The sequence below is a fragment of the Gossypium hirsutum genome, chromosome D02, assembly GCF_007990345.1.
Source record: "Gossypium hirsutum isolate 1008001.06 chromosome D02, Gossypium_hirsutum_v2.1, whole genome shotgun sequence".
Classification (NCBI taxonomy): Eukaryota; Viridiplantae; Streptophyta; class Magnoliopsida; order Malvales; family Malvaceae; genus Gossypium; species Gossypium hirsutum.
In genome coordinates, this window is record NC_053438.1 from 26,794,144 (window position 1) to 26,810,098 (window position 15,955).

General features: G+C 34.5%; 1 non-coding gene across 1 annotated transcript; it reads right to left on the bottom strand.

The window, feature by feature from the left end:
- Positions 1–227: 227 nt before the first annotated feature.
- LOC121214961 (small nucleolar RNA R71) lies at positions 228–334 on the bottom strand. Its single transcript, XR_005910696.1, has one exon. It is a non-coding gene; the product is annotated as a small nucleolar RNA R71 (small nucleolar RNA).
- Positions 335–15,955: the final 15,621 nt, after the last annotated feature.

The window sequence follows — 15,955 nt, forward strand, 5'->3', positions numbered from 1 at the left end:
TACCTACTAAAGATCCCAGATTGCACTTGAGACTTTTTCCTGCAGTCTGTGACTCATTCAGGCAGCAGGGTGTTTTTGAATAAGCCCTTAGATTAAAATTATTCTCTTATTCATTGCAAGATCGTGCAAAATCATGGTTGAATGCGTTACCATCTGGTACGGTGGCATCTTGGTATGAACTGTGTCAGAGATTTCTACTTAGGTACAATCCTCCCAACATGAATACCAAGCTTAGGAATGACATCACATCGTTCAGGCAATCTGAAGATGAGACATTATATGAAGCTTGGGAACGTTTTAAGGAACTACTTAGAAAATGCCCAATGCATGGTTTTTAGCATTGGACATAGATGGAAATGTTCTACAATAGATTAAATGCTCACACACGAATGGTGGTGGATGCATCTACTAATGGGGCATTGCTTGACAAATACTACAATGAAGCATACAAAATTTTTGAAAGAATAGCAAATAATGGCTATCAATACCCCACTACCAGAATTGGTATTTGTACAAGAGTTTCTGGAACAATAGAACTTGATACGATCACATCGTTAATAGCACAGGTATCATATTTAACAAATACAATTAAAACTCTAAAAACACCCTCTATAGTGTAGGAGATGAAGGTGGCAGAACTAGAATGCATATACTGTGGAGAAGGTCATGTTCTTTTATGAATGCCCATCTAATCCTGCCTCTATGTATTACATGGGGGATTTTAATCATAGCAACAACAATCCCTACTCCAACACATACAATCCAGGGTGGAAACAAAATTCAAGATTTAGGTGGAGTAATCAAGGAATGGGAAATGCTAGCAATGTTAATTGACAAAATATGGCTGGTGTACCACCTGGATATAGTCAACCAATGACATTGCAAAATGTGCAACAAAGTTCGTCATCTTCAACATCAATTACGGAAACTCTATTAAAGGAGTATATGGTTAAGAATGATGCAATTATTCAGAGCTAGGTAGCTTCCTTAAGAGCTCTGGAAAATCAAGTGGGACAAATTGCCATTGCATTAAGTTCCAGACAACAAGGAGCATTACCTAGTGACATAGAAAGTTCTTGATCTCAAGGAAAGGAACAATGTAAGGCCATAACACTCCAGAGTGACACTCAACTGCTAGGAGTCGTGATTGATGCCTTTACTGAGGAGGAAAGTTTAAAAGTTCTCGAAAGCACAACTTTCGAATCAATAGTGGAACAAACAAAAAAATATGGGAGTAAACAGAAGGAACCTTAAGTTTCCAAAAGTCATGGCAATACAAATGTCATGGCAAAGCAACCTTAAGAAAGAGAAGGAACGCCATTGCCACTTTGTCCCTAGCGTTTCCAAAAGTCGAAACAAGATGCTCAATTCAAGAAATTTCTAGAGGTCTTGAACCAATTACACATCAACTTACCTTTGGTGGAAGGATTACAAAAAATGCCTAACTATGTGAAATTCATGAAATATATCCTATCCAATAAGAGAAGGTTAGGGGAGTTCGAAACTGTTGCACTTACTGAAAAGTGCACAGCAATGCTGAAGAAAAAATTGCCACCAAAATTAAAAGATCCAAGGAGTTTCACTATACCATTCTCAATTGGAAACCGTTATGTAGGTATAACATTATGCGATTTCGGTGCAAGTATCAATATAATGCCTATGTTTATTTTCAGGGAACTTGGGATAGGAAAGGCAAGACCTATTACAATCACACTAGAACTAGGTGATAGATCATATGTCCATCCAGAAGGTATAATTGAAGATGTACTGGTAAGAGTTGACAAGTTCATCTTTCTAGTAGATTTTATTATTCTGGAATGTGAAGCAGATAAAGAGGTACCTATAATACTTGGACGACCTTTCTTAGCAACTAGTAGAACATTGATTGATATACATAAAGGTGAGTTAACCATAAGAATTAATATCAATAGTTGACATTTAATGTGTTTGATGCTTTAAAGTGTGCAGACTCAGACGAAGAATGCCATACTATTGAATTTGTTAGCATTGTAATTCAGGAAGAATTTGCAAGACATATGCACCACAATTCTGATGCAAACTCTGTTGAATTAACTGAAACAGAATTGACTAAAGAATCTGGATAACTGATGGAAATTCAAAAATTTGGAAATGGATATAGGAAGAGCTTTGAATCATTAGACTTATTAGATCGATCTTTCAACCCTCATTGCTCGTCAATTGAAGATTCACCTGTGCTAAAATTGAAGCCATTACCAGTGCATCTAAAGTACGCTTACTTGGGAGATAATGATACACTACTTGTAGTTATCTCTGCTGAGCTTACACTAGACCAGAAGATGCAATTACTGGAGATCTTAAAATATCCAAGAAAGCATTAGGATGGTCAATTGTAGATATCAAAGGAATTAGCCTAGCAATTTGCATGCACAAAATAATACTTTAAAATTTCCATGGAAAATCTATTGAACAGTAAAGGAGACTGAATCCTGTCATGAAGGACATAGTTAAGAAGAAGATTATCAAATGATTTAATGCTAGAATTATATACCCGATTTCTGATAGTTCTTGGGTGAGCCCTATTTAGTGTGTACCCATGAAAGGATGAGTCACAGTAGTCAGCAATGATAACAATGAACTCATTCCCATACATATTGTCACAAGTTGGAGAGTTTGTATGGATTATCGAAAACTCAACAAAGCAACGAAGAAGGACCATTTTCCTCTTCCTTTTATAAATCAGATGCTGGGTAGACTAGCAGGGAAAGCCTTCTACTATTTTTTATATGGCTACTCAGGATACAACCAAATTGCCATATCTCCTACTGATCAAGAAAAGAGTATATTCACCTGCCCTTAAGGAGCATTTTCTTTCAGAAGAATGCCATTTGGGTTATGTAATGCCCCGAAAACCTTCTAGCATTGCATGATGGCAATATTTTTTGACATGGTAGAGAAGTTCCTTGAGGTATTCATGGATGATTTCTCGATGTTTGGCGACACTTTTGAAGATTGCTTAAAAAATTTGGAGTTATTACTTTGCTGATGTCAAGAAATAAATCTGGTGCTGAATTGGGAAAAATGCCACTTCATGGTTTGTGAAGGCATTGTTTTGCGCCACAAGATTTCATAGCAAGGAATTGCTGTAGACAAAGGAAAAATTGAAGTTAGTGAAAAGTTGCCACAACCTACTTCAGTGAAAGGAATTAGAAGGTTTCTAGGTCATGTTGGATTTTATCGTCGCTTCATCAAAGAATTTTTTAAGATATCCAAACCTTTATTTCAATTGTTGGAGCAAAACATGCCATTTCATTTTAACCCAGACTTATTAGATGGATATTGTTGTTGCAAGAATTTGATTTGGAAACCAAAGATAGGAAAAACATTAAAAATCAAACGGCTGATCACTTGTCACGATTGGAAGTAAGGAATAATTATGGTTATAGTCAAATGATTAAAGACGAATTCCTCGATAAGCAGTATTGTTAGCTATGGCATTTTCGTGGTCTGCTGATATTATAAACTTTCTAGTCAATGGGTTGCTGCCACCTATGCTCAATCATCAAGGACAAAGGAAATTCCTTCACGATGTCAAGAAATATTTCTAGGATGAGCCATTTCTATTCAAGCAGTGTGCAGATCAAGTAATTTGGAGATGTATTCTGGAAGATGAAATTCAAAGTATCCTTTATCACTGTCATTTTGCACCTTATGGCAGACATTTTGGAAGCATGCGAACTGCTGCAAAGGTTTTCCAATCTGGTTTCTGTTGGCCCACCGTGTTTAAAGATGCTCATGGGTCTTACTAAAGATGTGATCGCTATCAAAGAACTGGTAACTTATCAAGGAGACATGAAATGCCGTTGCAAAATATTTTAGAGGTGGAATTATTTGATGTATGGGGAATTGATTTCACGGGTTCATTTCCACCATCATAGGGAAAGATCTACATTCTTGTCATTGTGGGTTATGTCTCTAAATGGGCCGAAGTTGTGTCTTTACCAACAAATGATGCCAAATCAGTTATGAGATTCCTGCATACAAATATTTTTACCAGGTTTGGTAGCCCTAATGCCTTAATTAATGATGAAGGTTCACATTTTGACTGCAGATTAGTTGCCAACGCTCTGAACAAATATGGGGTTAAACATAAAATTGCCACGACATACCACCCATAGACGAATGGACAAGCTAAAATTTCCAATAGAGAAATCAAGCAAATTTTGGAGAAAGTTGTCAATCCCAACCGCAAGGATTGATTAGTGATGTTGGATGAAGCTTTGTGGGCTTATCGCACAACTTTCAAGACACTGTTGGGAATGTCACCTTTCAAGCTTGTCTATGGTAAACCATGTCATTTTCCAGTTGAGCTAGAAATAAAACTATTTTGGGCAATCAAGATAATAAACTTGGACTGGGGTGCTGCAACCAATCATTGCTCACTAGAGCTTAATGAGATGTAACAACTCGTTTTCAGTGAAATCGGAACAATGCTTTTAGGACCATAAATTTGATGTGAAAATATTTATTTTAATATTTTTTAAATTTCTACAGCATGTTAGTATTATCGTATACAAATTTCGTTAAGAAATTTTATCGTTTGCATGCTTAATTCGATAAAAAGGACTAAATTGCAAAAGGTGCAAAATTAGGTTAGACCATTGAAGAAGAAAAATTAATTAAAACAAAAGCTATCGTCTTTTTCTTGTTTCTCTTCCACCAAAAATTAGGGTGAAAAAACACCATTGAAGAAGCTTAAAGGTTCAACTACATCTCATAGCTTGCATGGTATGATTTTTTATCCCGTTTTTAATTATTTCTATGTTTTTGGAGTCGTAGCTTAATCTAGCTAGCCCAGGGACTAATTTGTAAAATTGTTAACAGATTAAATTTTTACCATGAATGAATTCACGTTATTTGTGAAGCTTGATGGCAGAAAATGAATCTTTGTTGTTAGATAAATAACTTTTATAAAGTGATTTTGGTTGAAAATGTCAATTAGGGATTTATTTGTAAGTTTTGTAAAATGTGTGGTGGAAATTGTGAAACAATGAAATGTATGAGCCTATATGAAATCTGGCTAGACTTGGGTAGGGATGAATTTTGATGAATTTTATTTTATGAGCTTGAGGACTAAATTGTAAGAAATTAAAATAATAGGGGCAAAGGCATAATTTTGTAAAAAATGAATTTGGATTGAATTGAACAGAATGGTTATTAAATGAATTGAATTTATTCATTTAGATCAAGATATACCTCGTACGACTTTAGATCGGGGCAAAGATAAAGTTTTGGACTAATCGACTCCGTATCTACGATTGATCGTTGATGTAAGTTCGTATGTTTAAATAATATTTTAAATTTATGTTTTAAATGCTATCATGTTATGTTATCATATTATGTTTCAGTGGAAAAATCCAACTGCGTATCAACAATCATCGATCAATGAAAAAGGATGGTTTTGACCATCGATTATGAAAAAGGATAGTTTCGACTATCGACTATGAAAAGGGATGGTGACGACTATAAACTATGAAAAGGGATGGTGACGACCATCGTATATGAAAAGGGATAGTTTTGACTATCAACTATGAAAAGGGATGGTGACGACCATCAACTATGAAAAGGGATGGTGACGGCCATCTACTATGAAAAATGATGGTGACAACCATCGATTAATGAAAAAGGATGATGACGACCATCAAAAATGAAAGGGGATAGTTATGATCATCGTTAGCACACTTCATGCGAGATTCGGTAAGGGATTTTGATGCAATTTACTTGTTATTATGGAAAGGTAGAAAGTATGTGTATTCATAATTATGGATAGTATGAGTTCATATGATTTATAATTATGAAATTTATCTTATCATGTGTTGATTTTGAAGTTATGTGATTAAGCACTAATTTGGGTTGTTGGTGATGCTTAGGCTTGTGCCAAGCTTATGTTGGATTGATCCATATTTATTTTAAGCTTATGCATTGTAAATGTAGGCAGTGTTTATGAATTACGAACTTAATAAGCTTTATATGCTTACTTTGTGTTCTTTTTCTATGTTTTATAGTTAATCAGAAGCTTGTTCGAGTTGGAAGATCGTTGGAGACCTATCACACTATCCATCGGCTATATCGGTAGATTTTGATGTTTTCAAGTCATGGTTATAATGACATGTATAGGTGTTTTGTTTTTTATGAAATGACCAATATGTTTGGTTTGTAATTAAGGTACTTTGGCTAATGATATTTTGATATTTTGGTGCTTGTTGGCTAATGTTGAAGTGGTTAGAAATGATATGTATAGAATGACTCTTGTGGTATGCTTGTATATGACCTTGGTATATGGTCAATATGGTAAATTTTGGTATGGGAATTGGTTGCAATTGTTGAGTTGTTATATGGCTAAGTTATGCTTGTGTTTGAGTATATTTAATGTCATGTGAATTGAGGTGCCTTTTTGGCATATTGGTTGTATGAATAGGTACCATATTATTCTAGCTTGATTATGGATATTTTAGGTACACTTTGGATGCTTGAAATAGGTGCAAATTGGTTGTATGTGTGTGCATAATTTGGGTGGATGAAATGGCTTGAAAATGACCTATTTCTTGTCCACACAGCCTAAGACACAGGTGTGTGTCTCAATCGTGTATGACACACAACCATGCGACATGGCCGTGTGTTCCTTGTAGGTTTTAAAGGGTTGCAAGTCAGGCAGTTACACGGCACACGGGCGCGTGAGGCCATGTCAAGAGTTACACAACCTAGCACACGGGTGTGTGTCTTGGCCATGTGACCCAAGTCAGAGAGTTACACGGGCACAAACACGAGCTGGGACATGGTCGTGTGTCCCAACTTCAAATGTCCACACAGCCTGGCCACATAGCCATGTGACCCTTGCGGTTTGAAAATTTCTTTTTCCATGACATTCCATGTGTTTCTGATTTATTTTCAAATTGTTTCTAATGTTTTTTTAAGGCCTCGAGGGCTCAAATTAGGGACATTTTGTATGCATTTTAATGGAATATGATTTGTTTTTATATAATGGTTGTAATTGAATGTTTTATGTTGAAAGATTTTGGTACTGCTCCGTAAACCTATTTCAGGGATGGATACAAGTTAGGGGTGTTACATTTAGTGGTATCAAGGCTACGGTTTAGTCGATTCTCGGACTGAACATAGCGTGTACGAGTCTAGGAATACATGCTATTATATAACCTGTGATAGTGTGATAACTCCTGACTCGTTTAAAATATGTTTTCATATAGTAATGACATCCAACTGAGTCGATCCGGATGAAGTTGAAAGTAACGTGCAAGCCTCCGTTCACGGAGCAGCGTCAAGTTGCACTAGTCCTGTATCTGAGGGCCGGGGAGGAGGGGATAAGGAAGCCTTTTTTCCAAATGATGAGTGAATGGTTTACCTAATTCGTACAAACGAATCTGGCGGCTCAACGACCTCCACCCCCACCTGTTCCCTAATCGATCCCCGTAGTTCCTCAAGGTTTGGAACCAATGCGAGTTAATAAACTGCCAGTTGACAAAATTTCGTAAATATGGGGTTGAAGAATTTAGAGCTACAGTTGATGATGATCCGGAGAGAGCCAAATTTTGGTTAAAAAATACTATCAGAGTTTTCAACTAGTTATCTTGTTCACCAGTAGAGTGTGTAAAATGTGTCTTATCTCTATTAAAAGATTCTTCTTATCAGTGGTTGAACACTTTAGTTTCAGTGGTGCTGAGAGAACGTATCGATTGGGAATTCTTTCAAACTGAGTTTCGAAAGAAATATATGAGTTAAAGAATCATTGATCTGAAACGTAAAGAATTTTTTGAGCTTAAATAAGGTCGAATGACAGTGCCTGAATATGAGAGGGAATTTGTTAGATTGAGAAAATATGCCAGAGAATGTATTCCAACAGAAGTTACAATGTGTAAGCGGTTCGAAGATGGGTTAAATGAAGATATAAAGCTGTTAGTCGGGATACTTGAACTAAAAGAATTTTTTATTCTAGTTGATCAAGCGCACAAGGACGATGAGCTTAGCAAAGAAAAGAGAGAAGCTAATTATGAAACTAGAGATTCAAGAAAGAGATCATTGGGAAATTCATATCTGTAATCATTGAAGAAATAGAGAGAACATTATAACCTTTTGACTACTTCAGTAAGATATTCTAGTAAAGATCGAGGTAAACAACATGTGGGTTCAAAAGCTCAAGCTATGTCTGTAGCGAGCGTAGGCAGTGTTAAAGACAATAAGCCTGATTTTCAACGGTGTGGACGTCGACATTTTGGTGAGTGCAAGGTGAAAGATGGTGTGTGGTTCAAATGTAGCTCATATAAGCATTTTATTCGAGATTGCCCAGAGGTACCCAAAAAAGAAAAGGTTTAGAATGTTCGACCTAACAATACTGCCGTGAGAGGTAGACCACCTTGTAATCCTAGAAATGCGAGTAATAGTCATACTAGAACAAAAGACTCTGCTATGAGATCTAAGGCACGAGCACTAGCCAGAGGTTACGCAATTCGTGCGCAAGAGTAAGCTTCAACGCTAGTTGTTATTACTGGTACATTTTCTATCTTTAATACTGATGTTACTACTTTGATTGATCCGGGATCAACCCATTCGTATGTATGCACAAATCAAGTGTCAAGTAAGAACTTACTTGTTGAGTGCACTAAATTCATGGTTAAAGTGTCGAACCCCCTAGGTTAGTATGTGCTAGTTGATAAGGTTTGCAAAAACTGTCCGTTGATGATTCGGGGTTGTAATTTTTTGGCCAATTTGATGCTATTGTCATTCAATGAATTTGATGTGATTTTGGGCATAGATTGGCTGACTCTACATGATGCTATTATGAACTGTAGACGAAAGCTTATTATGCTAAAGAGTCAGAACGGTGAAAAGCTTCAGATTGAACCAGATAGTTTTAGTGGTATGCCTAATGTTATTTTGGCTATTTCAGCACAGAAATATGTGAGAAAATGTTGTGATGCATACCTTGCGTATGTATTTGATTCTAGAGTTTCTGAGTTGAAGTTAGAATCGGTTCCAGTGGTTTGTGAGTATCCAAATGTGTTTCCATAAGAGTTACTCGGGTTACCACTGATCGAAGAAGTTGAGTTTGCCATTGAGTTAGTAATAGGAACATCACCGATATCGATAGCTCCTTATAGAATGACACTTACAGAGTTTAAAGAGTTGAAAGTGCAGTACAAGAGTTGACAGATAGGGTTTTGCTCGACCCAGTTTTTCACCTTGGGCTGCACCTACTCTGTTCGTAAAGAAAAAGGATGGATCTACGAGATTATGTATTGATTACTGTCAGCTCAATAAAGTTGCGATCAAGAATAATTACCCATTGCCGCGCATTGATGATTTATTTGGTCAGTTGAAAGGTGCACAGTATTTTCAAAGATTGATCTTTGTTCTGGTTATTATCAACTACGAGTTAAAGATTCAGATGTACCGAAAACCGCATTCAAGACCAGGTACGGACATTATGAATTTCTTATGATGTCGTTTGATTTAACTAATGCACCTGCAGTATTTATGGATTTGATGAACATAATTTTTAGATCGTATTTAGATTGATTTGTTGTGGTATTTATTGATGATATCTTGATTTGCTCATGAGATGAGACTGAGCATACCGAGCATATGAGAATTATTTTGCAAACTTTGCGCGAATAGTAATTATTCGTCAAGTTTAGCAAATGTGGATTTTGGTTTCGAAAAGTCAAATTTTTGGGACATGTTGTATCGACCAAGGGCATTAGAGTTGATCTGAGCAAGATTTTAGCTGTTGTTGACTAGAAACCTCCAAGAAATGTATCTAAGGTTAGAGGTTTTTTGGGATTAGCCGGGTATTACAGAAGGTTTGTTAAGTGATTTTTGATGATTGCTATGCCGATGACAAGATTATTGCAAAAAGATGTGAAATTTGAGTGGTCTGAGAAATGCTACCAAAGTTTCAATTAGTTGAAAACGTTATTAACCAAGGCACCGGTGTTAGTTCAACCTGAGTCAGGTAAGGAGTTCGCGATTTTTAGTGATGAGTCTTTACATGGTCTAGGCTGTGTTTTGATGCAGGAAGGCGAAGTGATTGCTTATGCTTCTAGACAGTTAAAGCCACATGAAATGAATTATCAGACTGGAATGACAAAAATGTGCAAGTGTACACAATAGCAACAAGTAATAAAGTGACAAGTAAATGTCGAGTTATCGTACCCACAGGGACTGTGAAAAGAATTATTTATAATGCAATTAAAAACACTTTGGTGAAGAAAAATATTTTGATTTGAAGAGGTGATTAAAAACTAACATTTTTAACTAAGTAAAATAAATAAAGAGAAAATAAAAGTTCCAATGCACGATTTCAAAAGATTATTTTAATCAAGATGACATAATTGTGTTAGATTAATTACAGTTCTTAGCTTAGAATTACTAAACTCATGTTCATGTTGTTACGAATAAATTCACGGCAACTTGGTAATTTGCTAACTTATGAACATACTCACCTACCAAAATCCATTTATCTCTTGACTATATCTCTATGTCAATTCAACCGATTAAACAAATTTTAATAACCAAATGCGTTAATGCACAGACATACTTATGAAAGTAAAAATAATCTCTTGTACATATCTCTATGCCAATTCAAACAATTAATTCAATCACACAAGCGCATAAAAGATTACGTGAGGTAACAATATATTCCTACCTTGAAATAGTTTAATCACAATAATCTTGCAAGTTATGCAATACTAGTGTATCATTAGATACCGTTGCTAATTTAACCCTCAGCTACTTTAGATGATTAAACATGAACTGATTAAGTATCGTGTCAATTAATTGCAATTTCAATTCGTTTAAATAATTTATTCATTAGTTACCATACAATTGTAATGCAAGAATAACTTACTCATGATTTTACTTAATCAAACATCTTACCTGGGCCTATAACAACACAAACACAATTTTAATAAATTAAGTGGACAAAATTCAATCAACCTAACATGAATTAAATTTAATCCATATTAATTAAATTAAACATATCAACATCACAATTATTCATAGACATGTTCATAACAACAACAATAAAACTAAAAGGATAAAGAACAATAAAATTAAACATATCAACTTCCACGAACACTTTCTCAATTCATAGACATGGTTTTGGGCTACCTAGTGCTAGCTCGGAACGATTTTCTCAATTCAGATCAACTGGGCCTTTTTTCATAATTAATTTATAATAATTTATTTAACCCAAAATAATTTGGATTAAAATTAAAATTAATTATATTATGAATTAATATTCTTAATTTGGACCTTCTTCGGCTGAAAATTTTTTTCGCCTTGATGCTTCAAAAATCGTTTCTCGATTTTGTGCTTCTAGTAGTGTCTGTCGAACCAATTTTCCCCCTTTATGCGAATCTATTGAAAATGATCAAAATTAATCAAAATTTATTATAAAATTAATTAAAATTCAACATATTAATAATTTAAGTACAATTTAATTATTTTATAATTATTATATATTTTTTGACAAGAATTATTACGAATTTGCATGAATTTGAGTTAAAAAGGGCATGAAAAAGTGTGTATATTTTCGTGTTTCTGCACCCCATAACTTAATTCATTGCTCGTCTCGAGTAATGCACAGATTGAAATGAATTTCTCGGAAACACCTTTGAAAAATTCCTTCAAAAAAACTTTCTTCCCAAAATTATGAATTTAGTATACTTATGCTCAAGAATAAGAAATTTGATATTTATGCTACTTAAGTATACATATCATTCAAATTAATCTCAGTAATTATTATGATAGCAAAAATAGACTAAATGCTTTCTAAATAAAGACATGTTAAATCCCTACCAATATGATTTTATTCCCTTATTGAAGACTAAGCTACAATCATCAAGTTTAATTTATGCCTTCATATGTTAAGCATAACAATTTCTCTCCACTAATATAGGTAGCATAGAAACTTGAATTAATAGGTCTTTTAAATAGGTTGTAATGTGGCTAGCCTAGGGGTAGGTAAAAGATATATAAATTTAGGCTTAAAACCCTAGACTCATCTTCAATTGAACCTACGGAATATTTACCTTCAATACACCAACTTATTTTGCTTTCACATGCTTTTTTGTACATCTATTTTCTTTTGAAGTACTTAAGCTCTTTTTTATCACGAGCATTTTGCTGTATGTACTACAATTTTTTAAGCATTTGATACTTATTTTCAAATCCCCCAAACTTATTTTCAAAAAATATTTTGAATAGTACTGAGTCTAGTGTTTATGACAATTTAAAGATAATTAAGAGAAAAGTGATGGCTAAATACTGCAAATGTTCAAATAAAATTAGGCCATACAGTCTCAAAGTTGGGTTTCAAAGGATAAAAATTCATCAAGGTTGGCTTGAAAGGCTGAAACGGTCCAAACAAAAGTTGCCTAAATCATTTTCAACATTCTATGCTTCCTAGGATTTCGCCTCAAGAAACTATTAAGTCAATTCTAGAGACTTAAACTTTCATGCATGCCCAAATTTCTTAAGGAACTAAAAATTTTATGGTATGATTTGCATACTTTACTAAGAATACATTTATGTCATAATTCAACCAACATGACAATTATTAAAATACTAGAATTTTATTCATACTGAAGTTTACCATACTTAACAAAATTTCAAATTTTTGAATAAGATATAACCTAATCATAATTAAAAGAAAATTTTATTCTGGGAGGAAATAATTTCAATATTTTGGTCCCCTCTACTTAAGATTAACAATGTCCTCATTTTTAAAAGTGAATAGATACTATATATCAGGTAGGACTCTAGAAAAGAGGAGGTGAGTCAATTTGACTGCTTAAGTACCAAGCTTTCTCTAGATCCAATCCTAGACATGTATATATTTATTGCTACACTTTGTACTTTGCAACTTGTTCATTTTTATTTATGATTTCCACCTAATTTTTTATTATGCAAAAAAAATCCTAATAGAACCTAATCCTAAAACATTAAATAACCTAAGAACGAAAATAAAATGAAGTTAAGATCCCCCATTTTTTATTTATTACAGATCCCTCGAATCTGACTTATCTTTTGCTCCATCATCTTTGTTTTTGCATGAATTGCTTCGCTCCCTCTTCGATAGTGGACTCCATGGTTCAAATATGAAATTTGGAAACTCAGGCCCAAAAATAAATGGGTCATTGTATATTTTTATAAAAGCGATTTTCATTGAGTCATTTCGTATTTTTGAATATCTTTAGTAAGCTTGTTGTTGCCACTACATATGTTGCATTATGTCCATCAACTTTGAAAGCTCATCTCGAAGATCTGGGTGAGGCGAATGAGTTTTGAACATTGAGGTTGTCATATCAAGTTTGGTTACTGGTTCCATTGGTTCTGCCTTATCAGGGATTCTAGCTAATTGCATTGGCTCGCTCTCCGTGGGATCTTCTTTTTCGGGATCCTCGCTCTTTTCAAATTGTTTCTAGAGAATAGAGTCTCTGGCTATTCAGTAGAGGTCCCAATCTGTGATTCTGCCCTGGCTATAACTTGTCTTCTTTACATTTGCAAGAATTTTAGCTTTCAAGCACAAATTTGTTATCGTAAAAGGAAAGTACATTGGGCTAGAATGTCTAGCAGCACAATTCCTCTTTTCTCTCAGAATGATTTTTCCCACATCAATGGTCTTTCCAGTTAAAATTGAGTATAATAAGACCATTCACTCTAATAAAATTATTGTCCCATGTGAAATAGGCATAAGGCGGAATTGAATGAAATAGAACCATACCTTCGCTAGTGGTGTCAAATATTCTCTGCGACAAGTGTGAATTCCTTGCTTTGACACAATCCACTTAGAACCTAGAACTGTAAGTTCCTCAAGAATTTCTTACAGATTTTCAGTCTCAATATTTCTCATCAAGAAAGAATATTCATCATCTTCGAAATCAGGTAATTCAAAGAATTCATTAATAGTGTTTGAGTTTATTGGTACCTTGATTCCTTGGACAGAAACTTTCATCAATTCATTTGAGGTCAAACTCACATAAAATTCACGAACTAATTCCTCATCTGCACTCGATCTTTTCTCACAAAACAACTCCCAATTGAGAGGTTCAGCAATTTGTCGAATGCACGCCATGAAATCAATATAGTTGCTTTCTTTTAGTGTAAAGCCTTTTTCAGGGTGCATTTGTTGATTCTTGAAGATGCTTTCAATCTTGCTTTGGCTTCTTCACAGTGAAATTTGTTTTGGGATTCGTCAATTTGGGCAGAGGCACGAGTTCTCTTGCGAGGCATGATTAACCTGAACATAAGATAGAAACAAATATTTTCTCAAAAATTTAATTAGTATAAATATTAATAATTCAATAAATTGAAAAATTAAATAATTAAATAAAATTAAAAATTAGGAGAAAAATTTGTCTTACCACATTTATATAGAAATTAATAACTCAATAAATAAAATTAGAAGCAAAATAATTTAATTGAGGGATGGTTGGAAGGGTGATCGATTGGTGGCAAAATAAGATGGAGTTATGGTACAAAAGTGACAAGGGTGTGACGTTAGAGGTAAGGGAAGCAGCGGCACACAAGGGAGCAACAGTGTGTAGCTTGGTGCGATATAGGCAGTAGCAATGTGTGGAGCCTGGCGTGGGCAGAGGGGCATGTGTGTGCCGCGTGAATGTTGGTAGCAGGAAGGTGCGTCAAGTAAGGCCTGGCGAGCTGTTGGGCACACGAGGTAGTTTAGAAGCTACTGGGTTGTTGGCACACACGGGTTGGAGTTTGGAACATCAACGATGTGTGCGAAGCAGGACGTGTAAGGGAACAGCAGCACGTGATGATCGACTGGAGCAAGCGTGGGCTTAAGCGGCTTTAGAGCTGGCTAGCAACATGCACGATGGGGAAGGTTGCGAGGTGCGTGCGAGGGTGGCTACTGGGCAAAAAGGTTGCTAAGGGTGTGACGATGGGTATTGGCATGAAGGGTGGAGATTGGTTTAGGTAATGTGAGAAAGTATAGAAGGTGGTTGGAATTTATAGTAAAGAGGGTAGGAATTCAATTAGAATTCTTAGAACAAACTAATAATTAAAATATTCTAAGTTCTAATTCTACACAAAGTTAATAACAATTAATAAATAATATAATACATATTACTTTATTATTTGCTGCTAATTTATTGAAATAAAAACTATTAATATGATCAATTTTAAATGAATCCTAATTCTATGCAAAGTTTGATAATAATTAATATATATTATAATCAATATAATTATACACTAGTTATTATCATCTTATTTGTTAAATTAAATTAAAAACATTTATTCCTAGATGCCTTTGAAAATATTTACAAAAAGAGACGTCTAATTTTTAATATTTACAAAAAAAACAACCAAAATTTTAAAATAGTTCAATTAAGTACCTAGACTTAATTTGAAATTGAGTTGCAACTAAAACTTGGATTAAAATTTACCCTTTTTTATTTGGAAAACTAAAAATTTATTTTGCTATTTAGCAAATAATTTCTTGGAAGATTATGTTAAAACCAATTCCCAGGAAAGATTAGAGAGGTCCAAGCGGTCCCGCTTAAGTTCCAATCTCATAGACAGAATTTATTTAAACATATTAATCCCAAAAATATACCCTAAATCATTTATTTAAAAAGAAAATTGAGAAAAATTAAATATCTAATAAAATGAACGAGATTTGATCCTGTTAAATTTTATCCCCCCAGTAATGTTTTAAGCGTTGAGCATTGACTCGAAAATTACCTCGCTTACTTTGAAGTTCGACAACTCCGTATAGATAAACTATGTGAATCGTAAATGGACCAGACCAACATGACTTTAACTTACTTGGAAAGAACCTTAATCTGGAATTAAATGATAAGACTTGCTGACCTGCTTCAAATTCTCGAATTCAAATGTACTTGTCATGCCATCTTTTAAGTCTTTCCTTGAGTAATTT